Raw genomic sequence first — 27943 nt, 5'->3', positions numbered from 1 at the left:
GGGGTCCATTAGGCAGATCTCCCTGCATCATGAGGAAGGCTCCCTTTGGTGAGCTGGGCATTTTACAAGGTGCATTCTGGTACTTCTTAAAATCCTAGGGCAGAAATTTCTCTAGTGTCTGTGAGAGAGGAAGCCATGTCCAAACTCACTTTAGCCATGGGGCAAGTAAATGGGCACCAGTACTGGTAGAGTGACCGTCAGGCCCCAGTGACTTCTGTCCGCGTTTTGCCTTCATGGCCAGGGTTCTTATAGCCCCAGGCACAAAGCCTTGCAGATTTGGGGTATGTGGTAAATGTGTTTGCTTTGTGTTATTTTTGTTTCTCTTCTGATCTTCCCTGCGGGTGATTTCTAAATAGACAATGCAATAGTTGTCAGGCCAAGTTGACAGCCACCTCACGACTTCCTACCCTGCCTGTTTTTTATGCTCCCTTGAAGTCCCCGTTGACAGATCTCAGAGAAAGAGAAGGAATGGGTGCCTCCTGCAGACGCCAAGGGGACCCCCGAACGAGACTCGTTTCAACAGGCAGTCCCTTGATTACTAGGCACATTTTTTTGTTGTTGTTTTTCATTTGTTTGTTTGTTTTGCCTTTGTATGTCAGGCCCTTTATTAATGGTTCCAGTAGGAAGGAAGAGTTTTTTTTTTATTGCGGTATAGTCAGTTTACAGTGTTGTGTCAATTTCTGGTGTACAGCATAATGCTTTAGTTATACATATACATATACGTATATTCATTTTCATATTATTTTTCATTATAAATTACTACAAGATATTGAATATAGTTCCCTGTGCTATATATCTATTTTATATATAGTTCTTAGTATCGGCAAATCCCGAACTCCCAATTTATCTTCCCCCAACCTCCCCACCCCCTGTAACTATGAGTTTGTTTTCTATGACTGTCTGTTTCTAAGCACATGTTCAATGCTTAAAAAAATAAAGTCCTAGATAAATGCCACATTGTGGTGTTTATAATTTTATATACCTGTTAGATTACAGTAATTTAGTCATTCTCAAATTGTTTTGATTTTAAATATTTAAAAAATGAACTACTGAGGTGATTTTTAACTAGTAACTTGATGGGAGAAGGAATATAGCTGACATTTTTAGCATCTCACCAAAATCCTTCTACTTCTAAAGCTACATTGCTAATTCCGAGGAACAGTGTGCTGACAGCGCCTGCAATTAAAGGGGCTCTCACCTCTGTAGACGATTGTGTATCTTCCAGCAAGCATTACTGTTAACGGGAAGAAAAGACTCCTGCTTTCTTGTTCCAGCCTTGAGCTGGTAACATACTGATATTCATCCACATTACTGTTAGTGCATTAACAGAGTGTAAAATCACTTTATAGTCACAAGTGGGCCAGTAGTTTATTTACATGACAGCTCTTTTTTTCCCCCTGCACATTTCACTTTTGTCTTTTTCTCTGAATTGTCAGCCCATTGTCTAGCTTTTTTCCCCTCTCTAAAGTCAAAGGCATGAAGTGTTTTGTTTCTGGATGTGGAAGTAAAGATGTTTCTGCTGTATGCCTTCCTGAGAAACCTGGGATTCTGCAAAATCACACATTCAAATAACAGGGCTTAAGGGGAAAATAGATGTAGGAGCTGGCCACTCAGAACTTATTCAAGTTTGTAACTAACAAACTTAAGCACGAAAAAAATAACTAGCACTTAGGGAGACAATCTGCAGGACAGCCCAGGCAGGCAGCGCAAAGTGGCCAGAGGCTGCCGCAGGGGATAAGAAGGTATGAAAACACGTTTGTCTCCCCAGCAGCTTCAGACTTCAGCAAGCCTCACGTGGGGGACAGTGGTCGTGCTTCCTGTGTCCAGCTTTGTCACCCCAGACCTAGGTGACTGCCACATCTTAGCTGGTCTCTCCTCCAGCAGCAGTCCTCTGCGTCAGCCAGGACTCGGGACTCCTGGGGTTCTGGCCATTAGCTGGGTTCTTTGTCTTTTTAAAACATTGATTTGTGCACAACGGCCAATATACAGAAACAGTGTAAATGCCCTTTGATGGATGGATGAATGGATTAAAATACATGGTATATACAGACAATTGAATGTTATTGAGCCTTAAAAGGGAAGGAAATTCTGACACATTCTACAACACGGATGAACCTTGAGGACATGCTCAGTGAAATAAGCCAGACACAATAAAGGACACGTATGACTCCAGTTACAGGAGGTACCTAGAGTAACTGCCTCAAATTCACAGAGACAGGAAGTAGAATGGTGGTTGCCAGGGGCTGCAGAGAGGAGGGAGTGGGGCTTACTGTTTAATGGGTACAGAATTTCAATGAGGGAGGGTAAAAAGCTTCTGATGGTGGTGACGGTTGTGTAACGGTGCGAATGGACTTAATACCACTGAACTGTACACTTCAAAATGATTAGAATGGTAAATTTTATGTTACATATTTTACCACAGAAAGTTTTAAACATGGATTTGTAAAGCGTACATTGTTGTAGATGAGTAGTCTTATCTGTTGTGTTGCAAATATTTCTCTTATGTTGTCATTTGTCTTTTAATGGGTGGCTTTTGGCTCTACAGATGCTTTACGTTTTATGGAGTCATCTGCATTTTGTATTGTGTTTATAAAGGTCATCTTCACCCCTAAGGCTGTAAAATATAAGATTTATCCATGTTTTCTAGCACTTTTACCGTTTTTTTTTAATATTTGAAACTTTGCTCCATGTACATTTATTTTGGTATTGGGAATTTAATGCTCTGGGACAGTACGGCAAGGGTATTTTTAGTGCATTATTGTTTTCAAGAATTATTAGGATTTCAGGGAAACAACCTTTGCTCTCTATTTGACTCTTACGAACTGCTGAATTTCAACTTGTACGCGGTTGTTGGAATGGAGAGGTGAAGAGAATGAAAGACGCATGACAGCACGAAATCTGTGCTTCCAAGGCAACTGCTTGATAAATTATGAGGACTTTTACAACATGCTGGCCTAAAGCAAGGTTACATTTCCTTCATTCTGGATGAACTGACTGAGCAAAAAAATTTTTGAATGTGTGAAAAACACAGAGCAGAGGGTTGGCAATGTCCCTTAAGAAACAATGTCTCATTTAAAAAGCATAATCCAGTTTGGAAGCAAAATAACCTTGATACCCCAGGCTTTCCTGGGAGATAACCCTCAACATTCCCAGAGCGTGTAGTGGTAGCCGGCCTCCGGTGGCTGCCCTTGGGACATCGCAGTGTCTGAGTTGGGAAGAAAGCAGACGGCCTTTACTTCCGTCATTTGGAGTCTCAGTTGTAAGGAGAGACCAGTTAGCTTATTGCCTCGTAGCTGTCAGCAGGGAGCTGGAGTTGGGCGAGCAGGGGCATTTCCTGGTGATACCTGGAATGTTGCAGCACCAGACCAGAGGTGGTCCACATGCTGAGATGGAAGACAATGCAAGTCCACAGTCACTTTTCTTCCTGGTTTGGTGGGAAAAGCGGTGGCCCATCACCTAGGAGAACTCTGTCCTAATCCCTGCTCTGCTGTTAACTAGTTGTTTGAGGTTGGAAAGTGAGTTAACCAATGTGGGCTTCATTTTTTTATGTCTGTAAAGCAAGGCAGTCAAATCAGAGGGTCCCTAAAGCCCCTCAGGTGTCTCTAATATTTTCTGTACTGCATCGGCACAGAGGGCTTCTGCCTCTTTTGGGTGAGTGTTCCGTTTCCTCTTCCGTGTTTGCCTTCCCTGCCCCCTGCCCATCCCACCCGTCTCACGGACCCAGGAGAGCAGACACGAGCATTTGACTCCAGCTCTGATCAAGAAGTCAAGGGAAGCACACACCTGTTCTTAGATAATTGAGTGACTTTGAGCTTGACCTTACTCATTTTCTTTTTGTTAGGATAATTGCATTAATAAAGTAGAATTTAACAACTTAATATAAATATATGCTTTCATGGATATAAGGACAGTAATTCATGTATAGGAGATACTCAGAAAATCTGAGAAGGTCCATGTATTGGAAATGTAGGGAAGAGTATGCTCACTAGTACAGTGAACATAGACAGATGTCATTTCACTGGGGTCAGTGCTTTGGTTAGATTGGGTCCAGGAGTGAATTTTATTTTCCTTTTCCCTACTTGGGAAGAAAGAATTTCTGGAGATTCGTGTGGATCCTACATTGAGAGGATGGGCATATTGTGAGGGTAGGACTATACAGGTTTATTTAGCATCAAATACATGTCAGATACTGGAGTAGGTGTTTCAAATATATTATCTCTCATCCTGGAAATGGCCCTACAGAGTGAGTGTTATTACCCTCATTTTTCCCAGTGAGAAAATTGAGGCCCAGAGAGTTTCAATAATTTGCCCAAGATTTCACAGCAAATAAGCAATGAAAAGTATTTCTGACCTCAAAGCCCATGGTCTTTTACATATACCGTTGTGATGCTGTGATTTATAATATGAAATCGATATTTGGTCTTCCTCCTTGTTTCTGGCACAAAGCTTCTAAAACCCTTGGAATTTCCCAAGCAACTGAGAGCCAAAAGTTTTCTTTTGTTATGTCAGTGAGATGACTTTTGGACACCACTGAAGGATGGGAGCTGGTTGCCAGGAGAACCATCCCTGTGATTAGAGGGTTGGAACTTTCAGTTCTACCCTCCTGACCTCTGGGGAGGGGAGGAGGAGTGAAGGTTGAACCTGCTGCCAGTGGCCAATGATCTAATCAACCAAGCCTATGTAATGAAGCCTCCATAAGCTCCCAAGAACAGGGCAATGGGTAGCACAAGTGTGTGAATTTGCTAAAAACCATTGAAATGTGCGGTTTAAATGGGTATATTGTTTGGTATGTGAATCACATCTCAATAAAGCTGTCGTTAAAGATAAAAGAAAAATTTAGGAAACAAGGCTCTCAATTAATTGAGGGTAGGGAAGGCACTAAAATACACATGAGTGGCTTCCCTTTTCATGATCTGTATTTGCTTTTGAAATACAGTTAGAGGGACAGCGCCCAGACGCGTTCGTCCACCCCTCCCTTCTTCTAGCCCTGACCCAGGCGGCCTGTGAGGGAAAGGGAGGAGGACGTCTCCTGTTACAGCTGAGGGAGCAGCGGGAAGCTGGACACTGTAATGAATAGTTGATGTTGCCACTTACGAAACTGAACAGTCGGGAGTTGGAAGTAGAGTTTGATTTAAACTTTTTACCTATAGCCAAAAGTCACGTTTTAGCCTTCAAGGATATTACATTGTGGTGGAAGAGAAATATGACACCATAATGGGATTTTAATTGACTTATCTGGCTATGCAGTCAGATTTTTTGTGTTTAAAATAAAAAAAAAAGTGTTTTTCCATCTCCTTTTCTGCCCTAGAGTTGTGGGGATCTCAGACAATTGAGAACATTAGACACAGTGTGGCTTTGTGGGAGAGGTGACCTTCTATATCCAAAAGATTTCAAGGACTCATTTCCATAGAGCAATTACAATTACGTAATCCTAGAGAGCTTAGAAGAAAAGGGAGGGGAAATAAAAGAAGGTTCTTAAATACAGACATACGTACTAGACAAGAGTACATGCAGTAATTACGACCTTGGCATTCTCGCTGTGAATTTCAGCAGAGTTGCTGTCACCTGCTTTCTCCATTCTGTGTACTTGTTTGCACATGACTTTCTCCCCGTGTGGGGAAAAAAGAGGGTAGCTATGGTTTGAGGATCCTCAACTTTGTAACCTACAAGAATTGAGTTGCTCTATGCTCTGGGAATACTCTTTTGGAGACAGGAATTACCTACGAGAATTGTTTCTCTGTGAGTTAGAAATCGTACTAAATTTTTTGTGCCAACATGCAAGTTAAAAAAGGCCTTTACTGAAGCAAATAAATAGCATTTTTGAATTCAAGATGCATCTTCAGGAGGGAACTATTTCAGCAGATAAGTGAAATAGGTTACACATAGTATAAAAGAGTTTGGGGCCCTCCAGCTGTTTCTAGTTCTGATGTTGGGTGTTAGCTGAGCCGGTAGGGAAAATTCACAGTTTGGGCACCAGTAATTGCAACCTGGGTGATAAACAGTCCAGAGAAAGATATTTGAAAAGTCCTCTTGCCATGTTAGGAGAACCTGTTCCTTGTGTTATCTGGGCCGGGGTGGGAGGAGAGGACTGGTTTTACGGCTGTTAGTCTCTCCCCAGACATCTACTGAGTGAAGTACCGGCTCCTTGTTTAGCTATTCGACCACCTGCTACCTGGTTCCCACCTACCTTTCCAACATATCCCACTTAGAACTTCTGCTTTCGTCGTATTGAATCCCTCTCTGCTTATCACCCACCCTTTCCTGTCCCTGTCGTATCATAGCGTTTCTTCCCTTGACTTAGAGCATCCCGCCTTTCTCCTACACGTCTCCTGGCACACGCAGATCATACCCAAGGGCTGTTTCCAACACCATGAAGCCTTCTCTTAGCCCCTCTAGAGCTTCTGAACCATTGCACTTTATACTTCTCCCTGTGTTTTTGTCATATTTTTGCCTTGTTTCGTAGCTACTTGTGTGTGTTATGGATTGAATTGTGTCCCCTCCAAAGAGACGTTCAAGCCCTAACCCCCAGTACTGGGGCATAGGACCTTTCTTGTGAATAAGGTCTTGATTATAAAGTCTTATAATCAAGTTGAGATGAGGACACTGTGGATTAGGATGGCCCCAATCCAGTGACTGAGTCCTCAAAAGAGGGCCATTTGGACACAGACACAGAGGAGGTGGAGACATGGGGGGAAGGCCGTGTGACCGCAGAGGCAGATCCTGCAGTCATACAGGCACACACCAAGGAGCACCCAGAAGCTCGGAAGAGGCAAACAAGCATCCTCACCTGGAGCCTTCAGAGAGAACGTGGCTCTACCAACACCTTAACTTCCAATGTTTAGCCTCTGGGAGTGAGTAAACTTCTGCTGTTTTAAGGCGCTCACTTTGTGGTGCTTTGTCAAGGCTGCTTAGGAAATTACTGCACTATGTTTGTCTAATCTTGCCTGCTGCCTGTCCCACCCCCTGCCCCCATAATGCTGTAAATTGTTTAAGAGTTTGGGCTGTATTTGACTCATCATTATCTTCCCAGCATTAACAGATTTATTCTGTTCTTTTTTTTAGAGAAATTAATTCATGGTTACTGAGGTGTAATTTATGTACAGTAAAATTCACTCTTTTCAGGCATGCACTTTACAAATTTACAGTCTGTGGCCACCATCACAATTAAGACGTAGGACCCCCAGAGTTTCCCTGTGTCTCATTGCAGTCGCATCTCCCTACCACCAGCCCCTGGAAATTGATTTGTGGATTTTGTCAGTTTTCTGAATGTCATATGCATGGATTCGTGTACCGTGCCGCCTTTTGTGTCTGGCCTCTTCCGCAGTGTGTGATGCACCTGACGTTCATTTATGCTTTTGCACTTACCAGTAGTGTTTTCCTTTTTATTGCTCACTCAGCTGATTTATATTGAGTGTCATTATGCTAGCTATTGTGTTAATGTTCTGCAGATACGATAATGAATACGGTAGGTATCCTGCCTACTCTCTTGGCGTTGGTGGATTAGATAGGTACAAAACAAAAATGTCATAAGTGCTATGATGGTAAAAGTGTAGTGTATTATGGGCACACAGAGAGGGAACATTTAACTTAGGTTTGAAGCATCATAGAAGGTTTCTCAGAGGAACTGATATTGAACTTGAGACCTGAGGATGAGTGATTTAGACTCCAAGCAGGTGATGGGGAGGAATGAATGTAGGCTTGTACCAGCTCATGAGAGTTGATTGTTAAAAATTTAGGAACTTTGCAAGCTGGTTGTTAAACGGCTGAAAGCTTGAAATCGGCCATGAGGGGAGTATTTATGCCATAGGTATTATTAAACACATCCAATCAGGACTCTTTTTTTTTTTTCCAGATAATTTCCCTGCACACTACACTGGACATGGTCAAGCATTATAGCCGGGGGAGATAGTTAACAGTAAAAGCAAGGAGGAGCATAGTGTTTTTATTTTTAAAGTGGTAATCCAATTTTTTTAATTTAATTTTTTTATTGAGGTATATAGTCAGTTTACAATGTTGTGTCAATTTCTGGTGTACAGCACAATGCTTCAGTCATGCATGGATATTCATATATTCATTTTCACATTCTTTTTCACCATAAACTACTGCAAGATATTGAATGTAGTTCCCAATCAGTATCTGCAAATCTTGAACTCCCAGTTTATCCCTTCCCACCCTCTTCACCCCTGGCAACCACAAGCCCATATTCTGTTTGTGAGTCTGTTTCTGTTTTATATATGTTCATTTATCTTTTTTTTTTAATATTCCACATATGAGTGATATCATGGTATTTTTCTTTCTCTTTCTGGCTTACTTCATTTTGAACGATGATCTCCAGGACCATCCTTGTTGCTCTAAATGGCATTATTTTATTATTGTTTATGGCCGAGTAGTATTCCATTGTATAAACATACCACAACTTCTTTATCCAGTCATCTGTTGATGGACATTTAGGTTTTTTCCATATCTTAGCTATTGTAAATAGTGCTGCTATGGACATTGGGGTGCAGGTGTCTTTTTGAATTAAGGTTCCCTCTGGATTGATTTTAAAATTTTGAAGTTTCTGACAACCAGCAAGTTTGAACATCTTGTCCTGTAGTAGCTTCTTCTGTCTATTCTCTTGTCCTCAGTTCCTCTCCACCGAGTGTGTTTTCTGAGCTGATTTGTTGGGGTTCTTGGTATATGAAGGATATTAGCCCTTTGTCTTTTTTATCTTGCTAATTTAAAAATCCAGGCCAGTATCTTTGTAGTTTCTTTTGCTTAATAGAGCTTTTCAGTTTTAAGTAGTAAAATCTGTTTATCTTTTCCTTTATGGATTTTCTGACTGTCAGGTCTTGCTTTGAAAAGTCTTAGCCCATTCTAAGATGATAAAACTGTTCCCTTCTGGTTTGTCTTAGTATTTTTGTAATTTCATCTTTTACATTTATATTTTAAATTTATCTGAAATTTGTGTGTATCTGTAGCAAGAAATGTGAAAACCTAATGTAAATTTCTTCCATATGGATAAGTGAATTGCCCCATTCATGGCCAGTATGTTCTTTCCCCGCTGATTTGAAATGCCATCTTCATCACCTATGGAGTTGTATGTCTGGGTTTCTTTCTGAAGTGTGTGTTTTATTTTCCTATTCCTCTGCCCGGACTATAAGGTTTAATGACTATAACTTTATAAGCTGCTATTTGACTTGGTAGGTAGGGATCATTCTTGCTTGTTATTTATAAGATTTCAGGGAAGTCTCGTTTGTTCTTATGCATTTACTCTTGCAGATGAAACAGAGAATAGTTGACAAATTCTCCCTCTACCCCAGATTGCGATTTTTATTGGAATTGCATTGAATATAAATAACTATTTGGGGAGAAACTGATGTTTTTACAGTTGTAAGATTTCATCTGAGAATGTTATATTTTTTCCATTTATACCTATTCCTTATCTTTCGTTACTTGTTCCTCAAATTTTATGCCCTAGTAACACTAAACTGCATGCCGGTACCCATAATACCTGCATTTTCTCACTTTCTGATTTTGGCCAAGCTTTGTCATCCTTCAGGTCAGGCATCCGCCCTTCTAGGAACCTTCGCCTGACACTGCTCCAACCTGAATTAATCACCCACCCCTCAACTCCCCACACATACACACTCGGTGCTCATAAAGTGATGTGTCTGTCTTTGTATGATCTCTGATCGCTTATTTCTGTAACCATGAACTTACCAAGGACAGCCATGTCCTGTACAGGGTTATATTTTCAGCACTTAATACAGCCTAGTTAGTACATTTTTGTTAAATGAATAAACAAGAATCCTTCTTTATAATTTTATAATTTTCTTCATCTAGATCTTAACATACCCTGTTAAGTTTCTGTTGCTGTCATGAAGGAGTTCTTTTTCCCTCTCTACCGTTGCCTAATTGTTTATTGATAGTATGTGGAAAGGTTATTGATTTTTTTTTTTTCCATCTGTCTTGTTATCAGCCTTCTACTGAATTTCTCTAGTTTGTCAGATAGACTCCCTTGGCTGGTATTAAATTGTTGATATTATAGTTTGGGAAGAGGTGGCTGGAAGTGACAGAGACAGGTTAAAACTTATTCTATCCTTTAAAAAATACTTTCCTATTAAAGGAAGATTAGAAATGTTATTTCAGAAGATATTAATTTTCCTTTGTGTTAAATAAATTTATTATTTAAGTGAGAAGTAAACTAAGTTCATATTTGGCTACCTTATATGATGTGAGTTTTTCCCTTCTCAGCAAATCTTGGCCAAATGACTAAGTGCTGTTGTGAGGCAAATTTGGTTATATTAATATTAATGAGTTATGCAGATGAGTAAGTTGAACATGAGGCTGATTTGGTCATTGGAACTTCCTGATAATTGATGGGTGAATTTCGAGATTGTCTTTCTTCCCTCTTATTCCAGAATAACTTTTTGTGACAATGATAAATTATGTACTAATGTTTGCTGTAGAGTTATTTCTGGTAAAGAAATAAAGGAAATTTAATATTTAGTATTTACATGTTTTTCTTTCTGTTGTGAAGCAGGAACAACTACAGTGAGTTTTTTTAGTACCAGTGTAGCGAGAAGAACTTTGAATGCCTGAGAACAATGGCAGTTCTTTCTTTATTTCTCATAATTTAGGCTCCACATTTGACATTTGGCAGTAGATGATTGGTCTTGGAAGGCATACTTACTCAGGTTGAATTTCTGACCTTAATCTTTTTATTCACTCTCATTCAGGATTACAGTGGAAATTGATTAAGTAGAAAGCAAATGTGAGCTTTCAAACAATCGCAATACTTGGCTATCACTCTTTCAGTTTTGTTTACCTCCTGTGGCCCCACGGCAAAAAGCTTTTGTGTTATCTTTCCAGAATTGGTACAGGGAATTTAGTTGGATTTAGTGATATTTTTGGGAGAGCCTGTTCATGACTTGGCTTTGGGGGCCGCAGAATACCTCAGGCTGGAGAAACATCCTAGTTTCTACTTACTGTTTGCTCGGTGATGATGTTAACAACAAGTAGAATTACTAAGCACTTGCTTTTCGCTGATGGCTGCGTTAAAGCACGTTACGGACGTAGCTCATTTAATCCCCATAATCCTGTGAAGCTAGAAACTGCCATGATCCCCATTTGACAGAAAGGAAGTGGAAGCACCGGAAATATTGGCAACTTTCTTAAAGACAGATAGCCACTAACCTGGGGCCAGGATTCAAACTCAGACAGTCTAACTTCAGAGCCTGATCATTTAACCACCACAAAAGCTTAAATGTGTTATTTGTGCTTTGATTTGCCAAGATGAATATTCCTAAATTAACATCCCCAGTTTTGCTCCAGTGGCTCACTTTACTTCTTTCCTGTCTCTTTCCCCTTTTTCCTTGAAAATGAGGTCTGAGGATTTAATTCAGTATCCTCTAGGTTGACCTTGTTTTTCTCTCAGCACCCAGGTCTTCAACTTTAATAGTGTCACTGAATATTCAGTGACATAGGATAGATAGTGTTGTTGAATTTGTCGAGCAAACCTTTGTTGATTCTTAAAAATACCATGAAATTAAAAAATGGATCTTTTAAAAAATTTTTTTTAACATTTTTTACTGAGTTATAGTCATTCTACAATGTTGTAAAAAATGGATGTTAAGGTCTCAAATGAAACTTCATGAATTTCCTTTTATACCCATGATGTCCAGTTACCATATCCCTGTCAGCACTGGTGGTTTATATGATCAATGGATCAGACATTCTTGAGTTAGATAAGACTTTTACACGAAACCAGTTACCTGGTCGTATAGCAGTGTCGATGAAAGACATCTCTGAGGCTGAAATTTCACTGTGATCCCTGTGGATTCTTGCCTCTGGGGACTGGATGGCAGGAGCAGTTGAGAGTGAGCTCTGAGCTCTGGTCTTGGGCCAGAGCAAACCTACCATCTTGATCGTGCTTGTCCAAGATCACGTAGTCTTCCATGTCACCACACGTCATGATTCGTAGTCCTTGATGAGCAGACCTGCTCTGAGAACTTAGGAAGTTTAAATATGAGCCTCCCTCAATGCTGATAGTCCATGCGTGATGCTGATCTCTGCCATTTTATTGTGGCATCCGTATCATGGCTATTTTTGTCTTCACATAGGTGGCTAGAGTGTATTTTGACGCAGTTCATGAGCATTCACCGCATAAGCGCACTACTGTGAAGCCAGCCTACTATGGTCATTATGCCATTAGGGGATCCCAGGCCAGCAACCAACCCAAGAAAAGGAAAAAAATCAACCACGTTAATTATATAAATTCACAAAAATATTAAAGTTAAAAAGAATAAAAACACATGTAAATTACAGGATCTAATCTTTCTCTGGAGACAGTAAGTTACCTTGAAGAGCCTTACATCTATAAATAGAATTATCAGCTTTTGAATGTCACATACAACTATAAAAAAAAAAATTGACTTCCCATTTGGCAGGAGGATGGACCTCTGCAGAAAAGAAATCAAAGAAAGCACTGCCAAAATTTATTACATTTAAACATTTTAAAATACATATTGCATTTAGAAACATTGACATTTCAAATAGCTATTTTTTCCCGCATTCTTCACCAGAAGAGAGAAAAATCTTAACATCCTCTCCTAAAGAGGAGTGATAAAAACTGAAATTTTATTTTGTAACAAGATACCACTTTACAATTCAATGACAATTCTGACATAAAGATCGTTTTAGCAAGATTACATCTTCACAATGGCAGTTATAAATAAATGTGCCTAATATGTGTCATTCACTAAAATATAACTTGAGAACACAAAAGAATGCTTTGTACAAGTAAGTGGAAACAGGCGAGTGGAGTAGTAGGAAGGAGTCTCGGTTCCTCTGTGTGTTGGAAGCCCCCTGATTCGGGGGAGAAAAGATGGTCCAGACATCACATTCGGGCGAGGAAATGAAAGGATCAGGCTTGTAGACCCTGGAGTTGTGTGTTTTGGGATGGGGGCCCTGCATGCGTAACGAGGGGGGACCCTTTCTTATCCTTCGGCGTGGGAACTCTGCGGGGGTGGGGAGGGTCATGCCATTCCATTAGCCCCTCAGAGCAGCCAGCCTCGAGCATGGGCTGAAGAACCTCAGACAGCTTGTGATTCCTTCCCTTTAGAAATCTCCATTTAATTATGTACCTGTTTTTGAAATTTCCTTGAGCAGAGATCTTCTGGCTTCTCTTTGTATTCCATCTCTACATTACCAAGATGGGAGAGTGGCATGGAAAGTGACTTTTGTCTCTTCCACTTGCTACCTCTTTTCCTTGGAGAACAAGAGAGGTTCAATACTGGAGACAGTCAACTGAACTGCAATTAAAAAAAAAAAGGTGGGGGGGAATGGAATTGGATACCCCCCCCCCCGAAAAAAACCCCAAACCCAAACCCTGGATACAGATAGATCTTCCTCAACTTATGATAGGGTTACGTATGATAAACTCCTCAGAAGTTGAAAGTATTGTTAATTCAAAAATGCATTTACTACACTAACTTACTGAACATCATAGCTTAGCCTCTCCTACCTTAAACGTGCTCAGAACACTTACATTAGCCTCCAGTTGGGCAAAATCATCTATCACAAAGCCTATTTTATAATAAAGTGTTGAATGTCTCATGTAATTTATTGAATACTGTACTGAAGGTGGAAAACAGGGTGGTGGTGAGTGTATTGGTCGTTGACCCTCATGATCGCGTGGCTGCCTGGGCACTGTGACTCACTGCCCTGCCCAGCATCACCAGAGTATCAGCATATCCCCAGTCTGGGGAAAGATCAAAATTCAGAATCCAAAGTATGGCTCCTACTTAATGTGTATTGCCTTAGCACCATCATAAAGTCAAAAAATCTTAAGTTGAACCATAATAAGTTGGGGACTATCTGTATATAACCTTTTTCCCTGGCTGATCACGATCTAATCTGTTCTCACCTGAATAAAAGCTCGTCAGTTAGCGTCCTGAATTTTATTTATGATGTCATTACTGGTGACCATACAGGTTGTGCATTGTTGTCAGTGACTTTTCTTTTTAAAAAAACTTTGCTCTATTATAATTGAAGCTTATCTTAATTTCACTACTGAATATTACTGATGAGCAACTTGAGAATCTACTCATTTCCTGAAATTTTCAGGCATATGGTAGGGATACTTTCCTCCTGTCCAGATAACTCTAACGGCCACATTATACCATTATCTAAAATTAGATTCTGTCCTTATAAATTTCAGTTAATATTCTCTGCTTTAAAAATCATCCTTCCAAAAAATTGAATTTCTATCTGATCAAGCCTCTAGTTCTACCTACCAGTTAATTGGGAATATAAGGAATAAAAGAGCAGATTAGACAACAATATTAGAGTACAAATCAGCAAAATCTAGGAAGTGGAAAAACCAACAGGTCAGATGCTCTGGTTTCTTCAACAAAATGCTATGAATATTAGAAAGATTTAGGAGACATCAGCTATCGCCACTGTGGGAATTTATTTGGATTATGGTTTGAATACATGGACTATAAAAGCCACTCATCCCTCCCTCCCCCAAAGAAACCCAGAACATTTTATGGGGATATTTAAATATTGTCTGTGTATTTGGTAATATTATGATTTTAAAATTCATGCTGTTTTACATATGATAATATTATTGTTATATTATTAAAAAGAGACCTTACACTTTAGAAGAAGAGACCAAAGTTTAAAAAAAAAAAGCGTGCCATTTAGTTAATATGCAGAAAGCCGCAGATGGGGGGCTAAATTTGCAGGTGTGAGTGTTTAAAACAAATAGGCCATTAACTTGCTGAATTCTGCCCACTGGCATCTCCTGGAAAGACAGCAAACCTGAAATGGAGCTGGTTAATTATGTCAAAAATAATTGCTAAAACTTGCCAAATGGAATTTGGTAAACAGATTCATTCCACTGGCACCTTGCCTAGCCAGTTTCTCATATGGTGGTTGTAAAAAGATTTAGAAGATTAATTCTTGCTTCAAAATAGCAAAAACACAAACATTTATTACCCTCATCGTACTCTTAAAACATAAGAGATATGCTGATGATTTAGAGAGAGTACTCCGATAGTTCACTAGTGCAAATTCTACTTTGGGTTTTGAAACCTTGAAAAAAAATATTGCTACTTTTGACAATACCCATGAAAAGTAAAATATTTATTTTGAGTATGCAGAAAAACACAAACATGATCATCACACTGGGAACACTGTAGAGATAGCATCCAAACAACAGATGTTTCTATGTAGATAATCCACTGATGTTCCTCCCAGTTAACAATAAACATACTCTGAAAAGTTTTAAGTGAAGCTTTTGGAAATTCAGTCACATTTTAATTATGTCAGGGGCTCAATATCTAAGTGAATCCATTTATCATGGTTCATAGTTCAACTTCTCAAATTACTGTCCTATAATTTTATGTTTTTGTCTATCAGATTTTCTTAAAACCCAGCTGTTGTTTAGATGTGCAATGGAAATGTGAGATAAAAGAAAGCCAAGTACACTCTAAGGCAGGTGTAAATAATGAGTATCAACACCCTTACTACTGACTTTCTCAAACAGATCCATCTAATATAAGGCAACTTGGGACTTTCCAGTAAAAGCAGCGCTTACAATTCGCATCAGTACTGCCAGGACCCAAAAAAGTGCCCATCGAAATTTGTTCAGTAAAAACAAACAGGCTTTTTCTGTTTCCTTGTGCCACACTTAAGCATTATATACTTGTCAACTATCATCAAAATATGTACTGGCCATCTGTCTATTTGAGGAGGGAAAACAGCCATGAAATGGCTATTTACCAAGTGAAATGGCAGACTTGGGAAGGCTGGAAGTTAAATGTGGTCAAAACAGAGGCCGAGGCTCATGGTTAGGGATTGGATCGGGAAAGGTGCCAATCAGAACAACTGTGTCTTAAATTGCTAAAGTCTCGGAGACGGGGTTCAGTAGCCAACGTCAGACGCCTGCGTTAGACCCTGTGGGCATCTCAGAGCAGGAACAGAGCCAGGCGGGTGAACGTCACCTCGCGGCCGATCTGGAACAGGAGACGGGCTGATGGTGTTATTAGGTGTGGTGTGTGCTCCCCAGGATCATTCTGTCTCTCACAACGTCTCCTGTTCCTTCTATCACTGACGATGTAAAGGTCTGCTTTCCAGATTAGCGACCCCGGATGGTCATTAGGGAAGTGGCATGTTCTTAGGCATAGAGGTTTTCCTTTGCCCAAACTAGTTAGGATAGCTTACCAAATTCCTTCACTGCTTATTTGGATTCCTGCTTCTCAAGAATGGCTCGGCAGTGCGGTGCGGGGCGGGCGGGCACTGGCATCCAGCCACAGAATTGTTAGCTAGAGCAACGCAGTGCCCTGTGCAGACAAGGAGAGCTTCTGCATCTTCCACCCTCTTTGTTTTGGAGGCGACCGTTTGACAGACCTTGCTATTTTATTTAGTTTTTTACTGTTTCGTATTGTTTAATCTGTAAACAGGGAGGATAGCTGTCATTTGAGAGTCAGCGCGTGTGTGGGTACTCACGTGAAAATGTGTTTAATGGACAGGAATTAGGACTAGTTGAGTTCCACTAGGCCTGGGTATCCTTGTGGAATACTCGTGGTTGAAGAATGCTGATCACAGAGAGGTAGGCCCCAGCCTTCTCTTCGGTCTCCTCTCGCCTCCTCACCCCTCACCACGCGGGGGTCCCACTGGCCTGCCTTCTGCTCCTCATGGCCGGACCTCCCTCTGTCTGGAGGCCTCTGCGCATGGGCTTCCTCTGGGGAGACACTGCCCTACCAGGCTCGCTCCACGTGTACACAAAAGCTTGATTAAGAGTTTCAAAACAAAAGGAATCTGGGACATGAAGAAGTTCACCAAAACTGACTTCTGCAGGCTCCATGTTGCTGCCGTGAGTTGACGCCAGTGAAAGTCTATCGATGAAAGGTCTCCTGTCTTCAGTTTGGGTGTTAACTCGTGCTTGCCAGAGCTGCTCACTTGGAGATTTTATGAAGATGGTGCTTATGAGCAGGGAATTCTATTAGGAAAAACTTTATATGATTATTTTAAAATTAAAAGGTTTTATAGAATCTTATAAGTGAGAGTAGAAACTAGAAGTAGAGAAGAGCAGTCAGCAGCTAAAGGTGTGGATGTGAATTTGGATTTTATACTAAGATGTGAATTAGTATCAGAATTACGGTGAACCGAGCTGAGTTTATAGTAAGAAAATGAGACAAATCAAAGATAATGGGTAAGACTTATTCTTTCTTTCTTTCTTTTTTATTTTATTATTTTTTTTTATTGAGTTATAGTCATATTACAATGTTGTGTCAAATTCCAGTGTAGAGCACAATTTTTCAGTTATACATAAACATACATACATTCATTGTCACATTCTCTTTTGCTGTGAGCCACCACAAGATCCTGTATATGTTTCCCTGTGCTACACAGTACAATCTTGTTTATCTATTCTACATTTTGAAATCCCAGTCCCTTTCCACCCCCATCCCCCTGGCAACCACAAGTTTGTATTCTTTGTCTATGAGTCTGTTTCTGTTTTATGTTTTTTTTGTTGTTGTTGTTCCTTTGTTTTTTTAGATTCCACATATGAGCGCTCTCATATGGTATTTTTCTTTCTCTTTCTGTCTTCACTTAGAATGACATTTTCCAGGAACATCCATGTTGCTGCAAATGGCATTATGTTGTCAGTTTTTATGGCTAAATAGTATTCCGTTGTATAAATACACCACAGCATCTTTATCCAGTCATCTGTTGATGGACATTTAGGCTGTTTCCATGTCTTGACTATTGTAAATAGTGCTGCTTCATGAACATTGGGGTGCAGGTGTCATTTTGAAATAGGGTTCCTTCTGGATCTATGCGCAGGAGCAGGATTCCTGGGTCATGTGGTAAGTCTATTCCTAGTCTTTTGAGGAATCTCCATACTGTTTTCCACAGTGGCTGCACCAAACTGCATTCCCACCAGCAGTGAAGGAGGGTTCCCTTTTCTCCACAGCCTCTCCAGCATTTGTCATTTGTGGACTTTTGAATGATGGCCATTCTGACTGGTGTGAGGTGATACCTCATTGTAGTTTTGATTTGCATTTCTCTGATAGTGATATTGAGCATTTTTTCATGTTCCTATTGATCATTTGTATTTCTTCCTTGGAGAATTGCTTGTTTAGGTCTTCTGCCCATTTTTGGATTGGGTTGTTTGTTCTTTTCTTATTAAGTCATATGAGCTGCTTATATATTCAGGAGATCAAGCCTTTGTTGGTTTCATTTGCAAAAATTTTCTCCCATTCTGTAGTTTGTCTTTTTGTTTTACTTATGGTTTCCTTTGCTGTGCAGAAGCTTGTAAGTTTCATTAAGTCCCATTTGTTTATTCTTGCTTTTATTTCTATTGCTTGGGTAGACTGCCCTAGGGGAGCATTTTTGAGATGTATGTCAGATAATGTTTTGCCTATATTTTCTTCTAGGAGGTTTATTGTATCTTGTCTTATGTTTAAGTCTTTGATCCATTTTGAGTTGATTTTTGTGTATGGTGTAAGGGAGTGTTCTAGCTTCATTGATTTACATGTTGCTGTCCAGTTTTCCCAACACCATTTGCTGAAGAGACTGTCATTATTCCATTGTATATTCTTGCCTCCTTTGTCGAAAATTTGTTGACCAAAAGTTTGTGGGTTCATTTCTGGGCTCTGTATTCTGTTGCATTGGTCTATATGTCTGTTTTTGTACCAATACCATGCTGTCTTGATGACTGTAGCTCTATAGTATTGTCTGAAGTCTGGGAGAGTTATTCCTCTAGACTCTTTCTTTTTCCTCAGTAATGCTTTGGCAATTCTGGGCCTTTTGTGGTTCCATATAAATTTTACTATGATTTGTTCTAGTTCTGTGAAATATGTCCTGGGTAATTTGATAGGGATTGCATTAAATCTGTAGATTGCCTTGGGCAGTATGATCATTTTAACAATATTGATTATTCTAATCCAGGAGCATGAGATTTCTTTCCATTTTTAAAGTCTTTTTTAATTTCCTTCATCAGTGTTTTATAGTTTTCCGTGTATAAGTCTTTTACCTCCTTGGTTAGATTTACTCCTAGGTATTTTATTACTTTGGGTGCTATTTTAAAGGGGATTGTTTCTTTACTTTCTTTTTCTGTTGATTCATTATTAGTGTAAAGAAATGCAAGGACATACTCTTTAAATATGAGACTCTGGCATACATTTAGCCAGTAAACAACAAACTGAAAGCACTCTTATATTCCTGATAGAAAAGGGTTCATTTTCTCTCAAAAACCCCACAGTATTGTCTGAGGGCATGCTTTGAGCCTCCTGCCTCAGCATGGGATTACAGTGTTTGGAGATTTTGTTTAACGTTAACCTTGATGGAGAACTTTAGTTGCAAGAAGAAAACAGATAGATTAAGGTAGAACTAATACTATGTTTGAGAGATGTAAGAGATCATAGGGATAGACAGACTTTCATTTTCTTTCCTATACTGAGTACTTTTTTGAAAGAGTGAGGAGTGGATGACAGGCCAGGAAATTCAGGAAAAGTTTGACTCCTCTGTGGGACCAAGCTACTGAGCATTTTGCAGTGACCCGTGGAAAGGACAGTGTCATTGTCCCAGTGGGGCTGTGCTTTTCTTGGACGGCTGCACTGAAAGTGTGTTTGAGTGTGTGTTTGAATTTGAGCAGCTTCCTGCAGATCCAGGCTGTTTTCCAGATAATGACAATTTGGCATTGATCTAGCTTTCCTTTCTCATCTCTTCCCTCTGGAAGCGAATTGTATGTCTTTGCCAGACTGCTGATGGCATTGGACGGCAGCCTGCTACTTAAGGTATTAGACCTGGAATCTTAGATCATATTTTTGATGGTTTTCACCGGCTGTGATAACCAACAAGGTCAACATCTTGGGTGTCAGATATGTTATAAATAAAAAACAAATAAGCTGTTCGGTGGGCTAAATCTTTTTTGAGGAAATTAACACCGTAAGTATATAATTATATGTGTCTGTATGTTTAAAACAAAGAGAGAGTGCAAACCCTTCTACAGCTTTGGGGAAGGATTTTAAATTTCCTTTCAATTTCTTTTGTTGTTATTCTTTGTTTTGTTTTGTTTTGTTTGATACTTCTCTCTTGTCTTGTTCAACTCAGGATTTGAGAGCAAGGAGAACAGGCAGTGTGTCTTCTCTGTATTATTAGCACCCAATCGTGTTTGGCATGTAGTTGTACCAAAAAATATGTGAAAGATGAGAAAAATGAATAAATGTAATAAATGAATTGTTACTCCTGAGTTGTTCTTGCTTAACTTCACATTATGCCCATTTCCCCTGAGAAGGGTAGTAAACAGTGTTTGTTTTGGTCAAAAGACCTTGCATTGTGCTGGAAATGAGAATTTCATCCCACAGTCACTTCATAACAAAATTGGAAAAAAATGTTGAAAGGCATGTATTGTCTAAAATTAATTTTAATTACAGTTTGAGTAGTTTGGATGTTACAAATATTTCCCTGAAATAATTGGAGACAACTCATAGTTGGGTGAGTACAGTCACTAACTAGCAACTGACCCTTATTAACTACCTTCCTCTTGGGTAGGACCCTCTGGTAATTTGTCACAGAGATTAGTTGCTTCCCCACCCTATATTCATTCTCCCTTTTCCTCCTTGAACCCCTGAGTGTTTCCTGGGCACACAGCCATCTGGGAAGAAATCCATTCTCCTGTGATCCTTGTGGCTTGATAAAATGATAGATCCTGTTCTGGCCAAGAGAGGAATGATGGAAATGTCCCGTGGCAGTTTCCAGGAAAGCTTAACAGACAGGTGGTGCAGACCTTTGGCCTTTTTTCCTCCAACTCTTCTTCCATCTTGCTGTCTGGAGTTTTGGTGGCTGTCATCTTGGATCACAGCAAGAAGGGCCTCCTGGGAGTGGCAGAGCAGTGAACTGGAAGGAGCCTGGGCCACCCTACTAACCTTTGACCACCCAAGTCGCAACTTCACGTAGCTGACAGAAATACAACCTTGTATTTTGTTGAAGCCGTAGTTTCTCACATCTCTGTTATGTGCAGCCAGACATAATCTTCACTGACACCATTTTACTACAGATCAGTTCTAGGGTCTTATGAGTTCATTGTCCGTCTGAAGATTAATATCCCTATTCTTTTATTTATTCAACCCGGTCTTAACATTTGCTCTCATCTTGGAGTTCTGTGCCAGGGTTTGATGTTGGTCTTGTTTCGGGAAGTAATTGATCTGAGAAGTTTGACTAGATTGTCTGCTGTGGTACAGGGTTAACACAGAATACTCACCAACTATTTGGGGGAAAACCAGCTGGATTCTAAATTCCAGAATGTCCTCATCATCCTTTGCTCATAAAGCCTAGAACCCTTTTATGGTACCCAAGTGTGTTTGGCTTTTCCTTCAACATAATCCATGCAGATGGGGAAACAACACATTAGGGGCGCTGGGAAGAGAGGCACATCCTATTATGTAGCGCTCAATGTGGATACTTGATGCTCAGGGGCCTTGGGGGCCCCACACCTGGTGAGAAATCTAATTAGAAGTCACTATTGAGCAGGAGGAGATAGTTTTCTTACCTCTCTTGTTCTTTGGGCTCAACCTAACTTTTTTATTCATCACCATAGTGGCTTGTATAGTCTTCCTCATAAAGACCGAAGTGTCGTTAGCTGTTGCCTTCAGGGCAAATGTTGAAGTGCTTGACACCTACATCCAGAAAGGCTCGTCCGTGGGAGCTAGGGGTGCCAAGGGCTTGTTCTGTCCTGTAGGCTGAACTGTGCATCGTCCCTGGATTGATCTGCGTCAGCCTGTGGATTTAGGACCCACCTTGACCTTCAAAATATGCCATCTCTCCTAGATGGGATAGAGAAATTCGAACGGAAGAGAGGGTACGTTTCATTTTCTACAGCAGCCATTGTGTTGACCAGGGGGACACATTCTCTTTCTATGAAGACTGTGAACTTGTCAACCTATAAAGTTTGTTAGTGATTTCCCATAGACACGGTGGCCTGGTTGAGGGCATAGTCTAAGGGCTGTGGGGGACATAAAGGAAGGCGATTGTGATATAGAAAAGCCAGGAAAATGGAGCTTAAAATGTAGTACTCACACCCGTCTTGCTTTCTAGAGTTGGCTTCTGAAAGGATGCACCACAATGGTCTGGGCCAATTTTACAAGGAACAGATCCAAATACGTAGGACAGATGTTACTTACGGGAATTGCCACTCCCAAGTCATTGGAACTACGTATGATGAGCCTTGGGCACATTTTCCATCCTTCACGCTCATTCTTTGCATACATCTGATCTGTAGTGTTGAAACTGAACGTCTTTGCAGGTTTCTCTTTGCCCAGAGAAAGAGCGTCCCTTTGTGATCTACCTGAGCTTCCACTGGAGAGCTCTGTGGTTAAGTTCTTTTACCTGGCTGAGGTCTAATGTGGCCGAAGGGGTAAGACTAAAATCCAAAGCTGTGTGATCTATGACTAGCTGGTAAGTTTTTGGAAAATATGTTGGTTTTGTGGAATTCTAGTAAGTTTAGTGTCCACTTTGTCACTGATCATGAGACATGTTAGACGGGCTTGAGAAATCAGGCCGAGTGAGAATCCTGGGTGTTACCATGCTGCGACAGCTGGCAAGTCTCCTTCATTCCTCTGATGCTACCACTGTTAGAGTACCTAGGGTTCTCTAAAGACATTTATTTTTTAAAAAGTACTTATTTAAAGGAACCCCTGAAATGATTCCTTTCCTAAAATGAAGAATTCTTTGTTGTTGAGTTTGGATTTTCCTATCTTCAAACATTGTAAACATCTCAAAGATGAGCATATCAAATGTTATAAAATATTTATTGAGTATCTGTTTTTGTTTTCAGGAACTCAGATAGCTGAGAAGCCTGGTGGGAATGGTGGAAAGAGCTTTATTAGTTATAGGTGTAATAGTAAGTGTTAGGAGCCAGGAGGTCGTGGTGTCCAGCCATTAACTGGCTGGTCCGGCCCTTGAGCATCTCTGGACCTGAGGTTCTTTATTCTATAAAGCGGCGGTTACACTGAGTGATGTCTGGTGTTCTGGCTTTTGAGAGCTGTGGCTGTTTTGTCTTAAATGCATTCTGAGGTGGTCTTCCCTCTTAAGGAATTTCAGCTTTTTTCTAGATTTCCTTACTTCTGTTTGGCTCAGTTCCAACAATAACATGTGCTTGTTGTTTACAAAGGAAAATGCAACTGGGAAATGTATTATGCAGAAAGGAAAAGTCTCCTTCAATCCTGCCCTCTGAGAGAGAGTCATCCTTAAAATAGGTATATAATAATCTCGACTTATTTCTATGCATGTGTAGTATTTTTGTGATATATACGCAGGTGTATGTGTATAACAGTATGTGCATATATGTGTGTGTGTGTGTGTATATCTTATTTATGCTGTACTAAAACTTGATCTTTTCATGTAACTGTAGAGATAATGGGCATCTTTTTTAAATTAAGGTATAATTGACATATAACATTAGTTTCAGGTGTACAATATAATGATTCAGTATTTATATATATTGCAAAATGATCGCCACAGTAAGTCTGGTTAATATCCATCACCATACATAGTTAAAATATTTTTTCTTGCAATGAGAACTTTTAAGATCTATTCTCTTAGCAACCTGCAGTTATGCAATACCATATTATTAACTATAGTCACCATGCTGTACATTGCATAAACTACTGTTTGTTTGTTTTTTTAACTGGTGGGACTGGGGATTGAACCCAGGACCTCATGCATGCTGAGCACATGCTCTACACTGAGCTATACCCACCCTCCTAAACTACTGTGTTTTTACAATGACCTCATAGAATATCACTAACTGAATTTTGGAGGCACACCAAATATGCATTTTGGCCAAAATATCAAGCATTAAATCATATTCGGCTGAAGCTAAAGCTAAATATCACTGTCATAGAATGGACGTGTTGGAATACATGAAAAAAAATCTGAAATTTCAGCAGAACTGTTCCAGTGTTACTATGTAAGTGTTTGGTAGCCAGATTTATTTTGACATTATACAGACATTCTAATTTCTCACCCCTGCCTGCTGTTAGGTTGTTCCTGCCACCACTACACTGTGCTCCATGTTTGTGATACTGGACAGATGGTAGCTTGGCTGGGGTAGGGAGGGGAGCACCATGCTGGCGGGCTGGTTCTGCCAGAACAGAATACCATTGAGGGCAGTGGTACCTAAGCTTGTTGTCCTCTGTGTTAGTAACTAGATAAAGACTAGGGTAATGGGTCAGGTGAAGCCTTATCTCCTCATGAACCCTAAGACTTGGAGATTTGTTTGATGATCATGAGTTTCATTGAAGGAATCCCCAGCACTGAAGCATCGTGCACTGCTTGAAACGTTCTATTTGCAGAAGCATACTCAAGATCATGTACCTCACTTTCTAACATTTTTGCTGCTTCACACAATTAGTTGATTGAGAAAATCCGTCATTAATTCTGGCTCCAGAAATATGGCAGTAGAGCAATGTTGATGACTTTCAAGATACAACAGAATTGTTTCAGTTATCAGCAGTGTCTCAGCTTTCATGGCGCACACACCATCTTTAGCACTGTTGCTGGAATAGAATGACATAAGACTTTTTATCATGTAGGAAAAATGTGAGCTCTCAAGGTACATCAGTTTCATTTAAATCCCCTCCCTCCACCCTTTTTTTTTTTTTTTTAGCAGATTCTAGTGAATAAATTACTTCCTAATAAACAATCATTGGACTTAGCAGGCCGGCCTCTTTGGTAGTCCTGTCTGCAAAGTGGGATATTATGGGATTTCTGTTACCATTGTTCAAGCAGCCTACATAACAGACACTAGCTGCTCCTCCGTCTTGTTTGAGGATATTGTACAAGTACCCAGTGAGGTAGTTCCACAGCCTCTTAGACATCATGAAATCAGTCTTCGACTAAAGGAGGAGGAGGAAGAAAGCGCTAGGCTCCTTTAATGATTTCTGGTTCTGTTCATTACACTGCGCTCTACTTACTTTCTGAACACACAGCTGGTGAGTGTGACCAAAACTTCGAACACCTATGACTCCAAAGGCACTCACGCTTCACCATGTTTGTTCCATTGTCAACAATAGTTGGCCGTCCCTGTTCCTTCCTGGTTTCCATTCTACACTTCTTCATATTAGTGTAAGAGACCAGGACCTCTCTCAGCAAGCAAATAAAGCAGGAGCAGGGTTGAATGCATTGTTTTTTTTTTTTTTTTAAGTTGAAGTACAATCAGTTACAATGTGTCAATTTCTGATGTACAGCACAATGTCCCAGTCATGCATATACATACGTATATTCATTTTCATATTCTTTTTCATTAAAGGTTATTACAAGATATTGAATATAGTTCCCTGTGCTACAGAGAAGAAACTTTTTAAAAATCTAGTTTTATATACAGTGGCTAACATTTGCAAGTCTCAAGCTCCCAAATTTATCCCTTCCCACCTCCTTTCTGGTAACCATAAGATCGTTTACTATGTCTGTGAGTCTGTTCGAATGTATTGTTAATGTACCGTCCTGCCTTAAAGAAGGTCTCCACTTGTTTCTGCACGTCCCACTGTTTGATGTACAGGATGTAGGAGCAGCCCGTTGCCTAATACCCCCATTGTTTTTGTACACATCTCCACATAACTCAAGAAGAATTTGGTAACGTTTTCCAGAAGTACTCTTGATTCTAGGATTCATAATCTTGACAAGTCTGGAGCTTGGCATTCTTTAATAGTTATTTAACCAGCTTTTTTTCCCCCAAACTAGCCTCTCTATGCTTTATTTATTAAGATTCAAAAATTGTCTTCTTGTGGAGTTTCATTTTTGTAAACAAAACGTGTTCAAAGTATCTTACTTTTCTCAAACATTTTTTTCTTTTCTTTGTGTTTTTATGTGTATATTTTGTATGAGTGAAAAATTACCTCATGAGTGTCACTGTCATTTTTATAGGTTTCCTGTTTTTGAGTTGTTTATATTGCAAAATCACAAAATGCGTGACTGGTAACTCCAGCGTGTTAACCTTTGTGGAATTTTTTCCCCTATTGTCTCTTATTTTTTATTTGTTTGTTTTCTCCTCTCTCTTGGTTTTCTGTTATTTTGGTCTTATCTCCTGATATACCTGATGGCTTTTAATGAATTTTGGGCACTGTGTATAAAATATGCTAGAGATAATTCTAGGCTATTGATGTCATTTTCCCCCCAAAAGAATTTATCTTTCGCTTCTTGTAGTCAGAATCAGAAATTGAGCTGATTCACTGCTTTGCCTCGTGCTTTGGGAGGCTGGCCTGTTCCTCATTCTGAGATGTGGTTATCAGGGGCCTCACCTCTGGACCCTGAACTCCAGTTTTTGTCCACCCAGTGCCATAGGACTAGCAGAAACTCTTCTGCAGCTTCACAGCCTCCTGGTTGTTAATTTATGCTCAGTTTTTTAGTCTCTCGGGCATCACCTTGGAAACTAACAAATGCCTTAGAGGGAAAAGCAGTTCTAAACGTTAGACTTACCTCCCTGTGCTTCTGTTCTCTCTAGGACCTTTGTCCCTCACTTCCTTGCTGCCTCGGTACCTCTCTAATGTCTTCAGATAGATTTTTGTGTGTCTGTCCCAGTGTTCCTACTTGTTTCCAGCAAAGAGAATTGCTTTGCAACAAGCTCTTTAGCCACTGTTGGAATCTTACCTGTATTTGAAGTTGAATATTTGGATATCAAAAATAAATACATATAGCATGCCTCAGGGCATCACTGTTATCTTGTGCTGATTACATATTATAAGATGTGTGCAATCATAGGATCATTTATAATGTAGAAGTTCAGGCATGCCAAAAATAACACTATTGAATAAGGCATTGTTTGACCAAGTTTTGTTTTATTTTGGTTTTGGTTTTTGTTTTGAAAAGACTAAGTTTTAAAAATCTACCAGATTGATTTTTAATTTATTCATTATTTATTTCACATTATATTAACTGCTTGCATTTTTTATTCTCTCCCCTTTTCCTGTTTACCACCTAGGTGCTTTGTTCTGATTAATTTGCAAAAGCTCTTCTTTTGTAAGAGAGAGGCTCTTTGCCTATATGTGCTGCAGATGTTTATCATTAGCAAATATGGTTTCTTGGACTATTACATTTTCGGGTTTTTAGGGGCTTTTTTGTAGCCTTTCTATAGTCCTTTTAAAATATTAATATTGCACAGATATTTATAAGGGAAGTACCCCCATCTAATCACAGTATGTACATGTACACATACACTTACATCCACAGGCACAGACAAGACCTTATAAATATTATTCAGCTCCTTTCTATCATAATTTTGAGGGATCACATTAATTTGGCACAAAGGGTAGTGATTTTTCCCTTTCTCATGATAAAGAGTGATGTTCTTGGTCTTTTTTACCTTGAATTTGATCTTGTCCAGTGTTAAGGTGTGATCTGTGTGTTTTGTAAATGCCGGGGGTATGGTGTGGGTTCTGATTTTATCTTTCTCTTTAATTGGAATTCTTCACTTCTTTTTCCTCTCTTTTAAGTTAGAAATAAAGAATAGATTCTCTGGTTAAGTAACCTGAGAGGTGTCAGAGGAGGAGGAAGTGGGCCTGTCCCTGAGTCTTGAAGTATAAATAGGATATGCATGAGGAGAAGAGTGCAGGTTTTCTAGACCAGGGGAAAGATTAAAAAAGAAATGAGGATAGGATGGAAAATGAGGTATGTGTAGGATGTGAACAAAGGGCTGACTGAAAGTCTGAAGAAATAGGAAGTAAATGTGGGTTAATGAGGCGGGACCACGTTTTGGAGACTCCGGAAAGCGAGCTGGAGAAATAATTCTTCATTTCTAAAGTAGCTGTTCTTAATACAAATAACCAGATAAGTGCACATTCACAAAATAAGCCCTGTGTCAAAGCTTGCTGGACAGCGTCATCTGTCCTGCTGGTTTATCGTGATTCCTTTTCCTTTGTTCCAAGAGCTCAGAGCAGTGCCCCGTGATTCA

General features: G+C 39.8%; 1 protein-coding gene across 1 annotated transcript in view; it reads left to right on the top strand.

Moving 5' to 3' along the window:
- Window positions 1-27943, top strand: part of AVEN (apoptosis and caspase activation inhibitor) — a 152917-nt gene that overhangs the window by 114689 nt on the left and 10285 nt on the right. The gene's annotated exons all lie outside the window — the stretch shown is intronic.

The sequence above is a fragment of the Camelus dromedarius genome, chromosome 5 (assembly GCF_036321535.1).
Source record: "Camelus dromedarius isolate mCamDro1 chromosome 5, mCamDro1.pat, whole genome shotgun sequence".
NCBI classification, from domain to species: domain Eukaryota; kingdom Metazoa; phylum Chordata; class Mammalia; order Artiodactyla; family Camelidae; genus Camelus; species Camelus dromedarius.
This window is presented reverse-complemented; position numbering and strand designations above follow the sequence as displayed.